Below are 10099 nucleotides of genomic sequence, written 5' to 3'. Positions count from 1 at the left end.
GGAGAAGATGGATTGTTTATATTCAAAAGAAGCATAGCGTGGTAGAATATAATTTAGGTTTTTAGATTTTCTAAGTTTGTTTACCCTTTCTATCTTTTAATGTAGATTAAGATATTTTGTGGAGTTAGAGATATTAGTATTTGTTTACTTTTATATGAATATTATCCTGGGATTAGGTTTGGGAAGTCCGGGGGGGGTGTTGTTATTGTGTTTACTTATATTATGATTGTTTTTTATGCTGGAAAAAAAAATTTCTTTGAAAAAAAAAAAAAAGAGCTGTGCAATTTGTGCCATCAAACTGTTACAACAGGTCCCAACCCTGGGAGGAAATCGCAGTGGATTTTATCATCAAACTCCCTGAAAATAGTAGAAACACTGTAATTTGGACGGTCATTGACCTTTTTTCAAAACAAGCTCACTTTATAGCCTCAGAAACTGGCGAAGCTGTTTTTAAAACATATCTACTGGCTCCATGGAACCCCAAGAAGAATCATATCAGATGGAGAGGACCAGTTCATCGCATGGTCTTGGCTGGAGTTTTTGAAGCTGATCAGGTCCTCCAGGGGCTCAGCTCATCTTTTCATCTGAGTTTGAATGGAGCTGCTGAACAAATGAATGCAATAGTGGAGCAATACTTGAGATGCTATATCAACTATCAGCAAACTAACTGGGCAGACCTCCTGCCTTTTGCTGAAGTGGCATACAACTGTGCACATCAATACTGTGCACATCAATACTGGTCTTACTCCCTTTAAATTAGCAACAGGCAGGGAGTTTGTACCTATGCCAGAATACCCTCAGGAGCCCCCCTCCTCATAGACACTAATGGAATGGGTAAACACACTGCAGAACACGGGCAAACATCAAAAATGGCTTGGCAAAAGCTGCAAAGATTCAAAAGTAGCAGGCAGATAAGAGGCGATCCCTCCAGAAACTATTTCATATAGAAGAGAAGGACTAGCTTTCAACCAAGTACTTAAGATTAAAACTATCCTGTAAGAAGCTGGGACCCAAACTCATTGGTCTTTTCCCCATTGTAAAAATTATTAACCGTGTCACAGTTGAGTTAAAGCTCCCATGACTATTGAGGAAAATACCTCCAGTTTCCATTGCAGTTTGTTGAAACCAGTTACAGAATCAACTTTGAGACCAACATCTCAGACTGCCCCAGGTCCCATCATAGTGGAGGGTGATACCCATTATGAAATAAAAGAATTCTTGACTCTAGGTTGTACAAGGGGAAGTTACAGTATCTAGTTCAATGGAAGTGCTATCTTTGTCAGAAGTTACCTGGGTAAAGAGTAGAGATGTAAATGCAGAAACATTACGAAATAAATTTCATTTCAAACATCCCTAAAAGCCTAGGGAGCCATCAGGAGACTAGCATCACATTAATGTGTATTTATGCCTATTATCTTGCAGGAATTACTTTCCCTTTCAGGAGACTGACTGTCAACTTCTGAAACAAACCTGGCTGAAGCCACCTTTTTCATTCTAAGTTGCCACACAGATGAGGGGAAGTAGTATTGCTCTCTGTATTGCTAGAAAAAACACCGAGCAGTCTCATGGGAACCAAGGTCATTCTCGCAGGTGCTGCAAGCAGAAGTGAAGACAAATTGGGCAGCATGATCTATAGCATAGTAGAGGGGAGGGAAGTATTACTTTTATTTACATTGAATCTCTGGGGAAATTTCAGAGTTGGTTTCACTTTTGACCATGCCGATATTATGTATCCAATAAACATGCTTTGAGAGAACCTCAAGCCTCAGAATTCTGCTTTATTTGGCTTCATTAGTCAGAACCATGACAAATAGCACCTAGGCTTATATAGCACATCATAGTGCTTTATATTGCTCTCTAAGCAGTTTACAGAGGCAGCATACTGGTCCCAACAATCTGGGCCCTCATTTTACTGACCATGGGAAGAGAGAAGGCTGGTCAACCTTAAGCCCTCTGCCAGGATGGAACTCCTGGCAGAGGGCAGAGTTAGCTTGCAATACTGCATTCAAAATAACAGAGTTGAAAGGGACTTGTAGTCTTCTAGTCTAATCCCCTGCTCTGGCAGAAAACCCTATACAATTTCAGACAAATATGGTATACCCTATACATATGGTATAAGATAATTATAGCCATGGCACCACTAAGCTATAAAAATATTCTATATACGTAGTTAATATTGACTCTTATGAGAAGAAAACATACTGTTTACATAGTAGATAGTATGTATATATGGATATGACAAAAATGGCATGTATGCCTAGATATGACAAAAATGGCAAGAAAATGGTAGGTGAGCACCTGTCCAGCCTAGACGAGTTCAAATCACCAGGACCAGATGGATTACACCCCAAGGTTCTCAAGGAACAGGCAGATGTGATCTCAGAACCACTGAACTATATCTTTCAAAGATCCTGGAGCACTGGGGAACTACCGGAGGACTGGAAGAGAGCTGATGTAGTTCCCATCTTCAAAAAAGGAAAAAAAATGGATCCAGGAAATTACAGACCTATCAGCCTGACCTCAATACCTGGGAAGATTCTGGAAAAGATAATAAAAAAATAAATCAGCGAACACCTAGAGGAAAACAAAGTCATCACCAAAAGCCAACATGGGTTTGTTAAAAACAGATCATGCCAGACAAATCTTATTGCATTCTTTGACCAAGTGAAAAAATTAGTGACCAGAGGAATGCTGTGGATATAATTTATTTGGACTTCAGTAAGCCATTTGATAAAGTAGATCACAACCTACTACTTGATAAGATAGAAAAATGTTGGTTAGACTGCATCACCACCAGATGGATTCATAGCTGGCTGATTAGTGGTACCCAGCGTGTAGTCTTCAATGGAACTGCATCTACATGGAGGGAAGTGAGTAGTGGGGTGCCCCAAGGCTCTGTTCTGGGCCCAGTGTTCTTCAACATCTTCATCAATGATTTGGATGAGGGGATAGATGGGGAACTCATCAAATTTGCAGACAACACCAAGCTGGCAGGAATAGCCAACACTCCAGAAGACAGGCTTAGGATACAGGAGGATCTGGACAGACTTGAACATTGGGCACTATCTAACAAAATGAAATTCAATTGTGAAAAAAGAAAGTATAGGTGGTACCTTGTTCAATAGTAGTAATTGTGAGAGGGATCTCTGAGTCCTAATGGACAATCACTTAAATATGAGCCAGCAGTGTCCTGCAGCTACCAAAAAAGCCAACACAGTGCTAGGCTGCATTAACAGAGGGATAGAATCAAGATCACGTGAAGTGTTAATACCACTTTACAATGCCTTGGTAAGGCCACACTTGGAATACTGCATCCAGTTTTGGTCACTATAATGTAAAAAACATGTTGAGACTCTAGAAAGGGTACAGAGAAGAGCAACAAAGATGATTAGGGGACTGGAGGCTAAAACATATAAGGAACGGTTGCTGGAATTGGGTATGCCTAGTTTAATGAAGAGAAGGACGAGGACAGACATGATAGCAGTGTTTCAATATCTCAGGGGCTGCCACAAAGAAGAGGGAGTCAAGCTGTTCTCCAAAGTGCCTGAACACAAGACAAGAAGCAACGGGTGGAAACTAACCAAAGAAAGAAGCAACCTAGAACTAAGGAGAAACTTCCTGACAGTTAGAACAATTAACCAGTGGAACTCCTTGCCTCCAGAAGCGGTGAATGCTCCAACACTGGAAGTTTTTAAGAAGAGACTGGACAGCCATTTGTCTGAAATGGTATAGAGTTTCCTGCCTGAGCAGGGGGTTGGACTAGATGACCTCCAAGGTCCATTCCAACTTTATCATCATCATCATCATCATCATTATTATTACTATTACTATTATTGAAATCTATTTACGAAGACTATTAAAATATAATAATTTCTACTGGGTTCTTTGTATAAGGTATTAATTTCTATGAACTGTCTTGCAATTAATAAAAAAAATTGTTTGTTTATATTTTGTATTTCTTAGCCGCTTATTAGCTGCAATAAAACTATCTGAAAGAAAATAATTTTTTCATTAATTATAACATAAATTAAGGAACACCATATAAATATATTCATATTTCTGAGTACTTAACACATATTATTAATTTGTTCTTTCAGGCAAATCAACCTTTTTATATAAGTATTTTATAATGACATTCACTATTCTAAAGTATTATTCACACACTGATATAGACATCCATATTATTCTTTACCTCCTCTAGAGGTATCTCATATATTAAATTCATAAAGAAATGTTTAAATTTTTTTAGGGTTAACCATGCAATCTTCCTATTACTTATCACAGAGTTAGATTTTAAAAAATATATTTGATATTTGTAAGTTAAAGGACTGCTGTAAATAAGAATAGATATTCTAATTTAGAAATATTTCAAGATCCTTTACTCAGCATGTAAAACCAACTTGTTACCTATGAAGAGGGGTAATAAGGCAGGGGTGTCAAACTCAATTTCATTGAGCGCCGCATCAGCATTGTGTTGCCCTTGGGGGGCTGGATAGGTGTGGCCAGGTGGGTGCGGCCTACTGGGTGGGCGTGGATGGAGTGGGTGTGTCCTACTGGGTGAGAGTGGCCAGCTCTACATCAATCACGTCAAGGGTGCCTGTGGGGGCCTGGGCAGGAGTGGGACAGATCTGAGGGTCTCTGGCAGAAGAGGGTGGGACCAGGGCAAGTGCCAAGGCATGGTCCACTAGAGGAGCCTCACTGTTCCTCTCAGGCCATGCGGGGCGGCTGGATGGTGGTGTGGGCTGCCCGGAGCCCTGGGCAGCAGAGGTCAAATGCCTAGCCTGGCCCTCGAGCACCCACGGCACCAAGCTCAGCCCCACTTCCCCTAGGGGGTGCACAGCTGCACTTACCTCCTCCTCAAAGCTGCTGCTGCTGTGCTTGCTTTCCTTAGCCAGGTTGCTCATGATGGATACAAGGGCAAAGTCAGAAGGAGGCCCATTCCCTCTCCATGGGAGGAGACACAGCTTTGTATCCAAAGCTTTCTTAGCAATAGGATGGGAGACCCCCAGGATAGGCCAGGAGGAGGGGGCAAGGGGATGGTGAAAGGGCAGCAGGGCAGGACTAAGGCAGGACTTCCCTCAGACCCTCCCTCTCCTTCTTTCTTTCCTTCCTTCCTAAGTACAGAGTGGTGGGAAAATATTTGAGATGAGGGAGGGAGAAAAACAGGCAAGAAACGCAGCTGGGGAGGTGTCTCCCTTTTGTGAGGAATGAAGAAATGCACCATTGCCTGGAAGTGGCCAGCACATGGCCCTCACCTACTTCACATATCTGGCTTGGTGGGCTCTGGGGGAGGAGATGCCATGAGCAACGTGAGAGTCAACATTACCTGCACAATGCCACCCAGCCCCCAGCCTGCCTGGTTTCAGCAGGCAGCAGGGCGCTCTCCTCACAGCTCCGAGAGGTTGAGCTGGGCGGTGCGAAGCTCATCAGCTTTGCATCTTGCTGCCTGCTGAAACTGGGCAGGCTGGGGGCTAGACAGCATTGCACTTCTCATCAGATGAATTTTGGTCCAAGTAATTATGAATTCATCCTTGAAGGATAGTGTAGTCCCATCCGGGCTTATGGAAGCTATGATCTACCCCTTCTCAAAAAAGCAGTTGCTGGGCTCAGTGGTATGAGACAGTTTTCATCCTGTTTCCAGCTTTTTCTTTTTAGAGAGTGCTGGAAGAAGTAGATCCTTTTCAATCCAATTACATGAGTTGATACTGGTCATGCTTAAGATTGGATTCCTGGGTCTGCAATGTTTGCATGCAGATGTTAGGCTATGTACCATTCCTGAAGAGCCCCATCCTTGTTACATTATTATTGAGAGCAAATCTCAGCAAATTCAAAAAGATTTAAGTGAATGTGCTGATACTATCTTTTCAAAATTTACCTTCTTAAGAATATATAGAAATTTAAAATTGCAAAATAATGGATTCAGTCTTTCTTACTTGTGAACTACACACTAAACTGGAGTAAACTTTATACTAAAGGGAGGTATATTTTATTACCATCATAGGTAGTCCTTGACTTACAAGCATTCATTTACCATAGTTACAGCAAAACAGCAGTTCTGAAAAAAGCTACTTATGATTGGTCCTCGCACTTATGATTGTTGCAGCATCTCTGCAGCCACAAGATCAAAATTTGAGCACTTGGCAACCAGCCTGTATTTACAATGGTTGCATTATCCTGGAGTCACCTGATCATTATATGTGACCTTCCAACAAGTAAAGTCAATGGGAAAGCTGGATTTGTTTAATGACTGCATGCTTCACCATGATGATTTGCTTAATAACCATGGCAAAAAAATCAGCCATTACTTATTTAACAAACATATTGCTTAGCAATGGAAGTTCCAAGCCCAACTGTGGTCATAAATTGGGGACTACTTGTGTGATCAATTGCTCTTTTAATGCAGAGATATGTAATTTGTGGTTAAAAGAGCAAAGTAGCCCATTAACATGCTGGATGCTATCCTCACAAATCTTTCAAAAACTGCTGCCCAAAATTAAATTTTAATAATTTTAATATAATAGAAGGAAAAATATTAAGTAATTAGGAAATAAATGGCATGTTATGTATTTAACTTTTAATTACATTAAATTTATATATAAATTAAATGGAGGACGAAACAATGGATGGAACCTAATCAAGGAGAGAAGCAACCTGGAATTAAGGAGAAACTCCTAATAGTGAAGACAATTAACCAGTGGAACAGCTTGCCTCCAGAAGTTATGGGTGCTTCATCACTGGAGGTTTTTAAGAAGAGACTGGACAGTCACCTATCTGAAATGGCCTAGGGTCTCCTGCTTGAGCAAGAGGTTAGACTAGAAGACATCTAAGGTCCCTTCCAGCTCTATTCTGATTGATTCTAATTTATTTCACTATGTAAAATGACACTTAAGGAAACTTTTTAATTTGTCAAAAGTTGTGTAAACTTGCTTGAAGTTTATTCTATATACTTTTTAAAAGAATTATATAATATCAACCACAAAGTAAGTGAAAGATAAAAAGCTTTCTTTAAGGTCTTCTACAACATAAATAAATTAAATTAAAGGTTTAGTTTTTTTTCTACAGCAACCATTATGCAAGAATGATCCCTTTTAATTGAGCAAAAGAATTCTTACCACAGTGCCAAGTTTTGGCTTAATTTGAATATATAAACATTGTATGAAATGTTCAACTGTATTACATTTGTAATGCAAATTATTTGTTTTACTTATTTGCTTGAACCTATATCATAGAGAAGAAAATGTTGCTTCTAATACTTAGTGCCAGTAGGTGGCGATGTAATTCCAATAGAGTATAATACAAAAATAAATGTAAGGCAAAGAAAGCTTTTGAAAAATCAATATACTGTACAAAACTTTTAAAAATAATTTGGTGCTTGCTCCACAAATTAGGTTAATAAAGATGATCTTAATCTGCATAAAATCTATTCTGTTCTGCAGTAGGATTAAATGTGCTCTGAATGATGCTGGTGATAATATATAAAAAGCAGGAATTAATATCTGAATGTCTCAGAAAACTTCTTAAACCGACAGCAGTTCATCACTGGAGGTTTAAGAAGAGACTGGATATTGCTCAAAATATGCCAACTACACATGTATACTTCCTATTGTTTTCTATTTTTGCCTTTATCACTCCTGTCTTCCTTTAAAAAACCCCTCAGTATTAATTCTGTATATAGAATATTTTTCCAGAGATAACATTCTACATATTTGATGACCTGTAATTCATATAAACTTGCACAGCAATACATCTCTTACCAGTGCATTTTTGTAAAAAAAAAAAAAAAAAAAAAAAAAAAAAAAGGTGCTGGAACTCACACACGTCATACAACCCGCCTTGCCTACCCTACAAGGTTCCATCCAAAAAAGATGCCGGAACTCCGTTCTGGGCGTTCTATGAGAAAAAAAAAGCCCTGTCTCTTACTATATAAGTGCCACAAAGTTAAAATTAAAATAATTTAATGACACTGCTCATTTAAAATTATACTGAGATTTATGTCCATATTATAAATTGTTTCCATAACCACCACTACCCAAGCACAGATATAATTTTTTAGCCTAAATTTATATTCTTATTTTTTCCTTCTTCAAATTAATGTCTGGCAATACAAGTTTATCTGTATGGATTTTGGTGAATATATACCTTAGTAAATTCAGCTACAAGTCAAAATTACTTGCTTGGGCTATAAGCATCATCAATAGAAATGTAAATATATTTTTACTTAGTTTCAGAAATATTAAGCTCCTCAATTAGTTATTAAACCTTTTACTGGTTTGAAAGGATTCTGACATTTTTTATTTGAATTCCTCACCCTTTCCTCCCCTCCCCCAAATAATATTTAGTGCCAATTTCCAAATATTTTATTTGTAATTATTTTTATTATTTGTAATTATTTTTAGCAACTACTTGCAGGAGTGCTTTACAGAAATCAGTGATATCTTGGGCAACAAATTCTAGTTGCCGGTTTCAAACTCATCTTGAAAAACTAGAATAGAGGGGCTTCCATTGCACAATGATGATGTAAGTTGGGCACAAGGAATGCTTTCATTCCCTTCCTTAAATGCCAACAGCATCACTTACAAGCATTGCTAATTCCCCCCCCCCCCACTCACATACAAACACACAATCTAATACATAAACTAGTGAGGGTTTCTTCTGAGTCACTTGCCCTACCTTTTATCCAATTATGGGGGCTAGGCTGTCTCTTATGTGTGTCTTTGTCCAGCCTCTCAAGGTTTTTTTCCACATACTGTTACAACAGGATAAATGGACAGTAGCCATCTAATGGCTTCCATTCTGATATGAGATAGGAATTGGATACAACCTTTATTCAGAAATACAAGAACACTTATTGCCAGCTGTGAAGGCAGAGACCCTCAAGATGGCTATATTGTTTGGGAGCTGCTGATTGGCACTCTTCGTGTTTTTTTAGGTTTGGAGTTACTTGTACGTGTGACAAATGGTAATAATTCACTTTTTAAAATGCCGTTGTAATTTCAAATGATCACTAAACAAATGGTTATAAGTCAAAGACTCCCTGTATAATCAAAGCTAGGCTATGTTTCAGGATGTGAGAGCTAATTCAGAAAACTTAAAAAAAAAACCAGCATGAAATTAAGATTCAATAGTTTCATCACAAAGAACAGTTATAAACCATATCTTCTACCCAAAAAGAAGAACCCCTGCAGTTCTGCCAAGCATAAGTCTTATGTTTTTTGTCTTATCATGGAATGCTAGAATGCACATATCTATATATGACATACATGCATGCACCCATGAGTAACATGCACTGACAATTTCTGCAACAGAAATAACTTGCATTGCTTATATAGCCCCATTTTTTTTAAAATGTAGGAGATAATATGATTCTATAAAGAAATCCTGAATGTTGTGATTCTGTAGAGAAAAAAAGGGGCTGTGCATGATTAGAACCATATACATTCATACAAACTGTCATATTTCCAATTTGTCAAACAAGTTAAAAGGGTCATTATTAAGCAGCCATTATCTATTATTGAAAAGAAAGCAGTATATGTTTGGAAATATCATTTTAATTTGTAGAAAGAATTTCATATAAATTACAGTCTTTGTGTGAATGTGTATACATGTATGCATGTGTCTAAATGAGGAACAAAATTCTGGAGGCAGCTTGGAAGATATGATTATCTTGTCAATTACATGGAAACACTAAAATACAGGCACATCTATTTTAATTCATATTAACTGTAAAAACAGCTGTTAGATTTCAGTGAGCTGATTAGATAAGGCTTGCTCATTAATTATACTTTCTACACTAAGTAAATGCAGCAAGCAGTTTCATACTGTATGCAAATATGCTTGAATAAATTCTGTGCATGAATAAAAGCATTCTATTTTTCATTATCACATATTATATTTTTTTGTATAGAGAGATTTCACAATATTAAAAAGGCTTTCCAGGAAATCTAGAAATAATTTTAATTTTGTTTTTTGAATATATTAAAGCAATTTGGATAAAGCAGTATTGAATATGGCAGCACTTACCTCCACAATTTTCAGTTTAAATGACATCAGAATTTAATAAATGCAATAAACTATTTTAAAGGGAGGAATTAATATGGAA

The sequence above is a fragment of the Protobothrops mucrosquamatus genome, unplaced genomic scaffold (assembly GCF_001527695.2).
Source record: "Protobothrops mucrosquamatus isolate PMUCROS unplaced genomic scaffold, P.Mucros_1.0 scaffold21, whole genome shotgun sequence".
Taxonomy (NCBI): Eukaryota; Metazoa; Chordata; class Lepidosauria; order Squamata; family Viperidae; genus Protobothrops; species Protobothrops mucrosquamatus.
Note: the sequence above shows the minus strand (reverse complement) of the source record.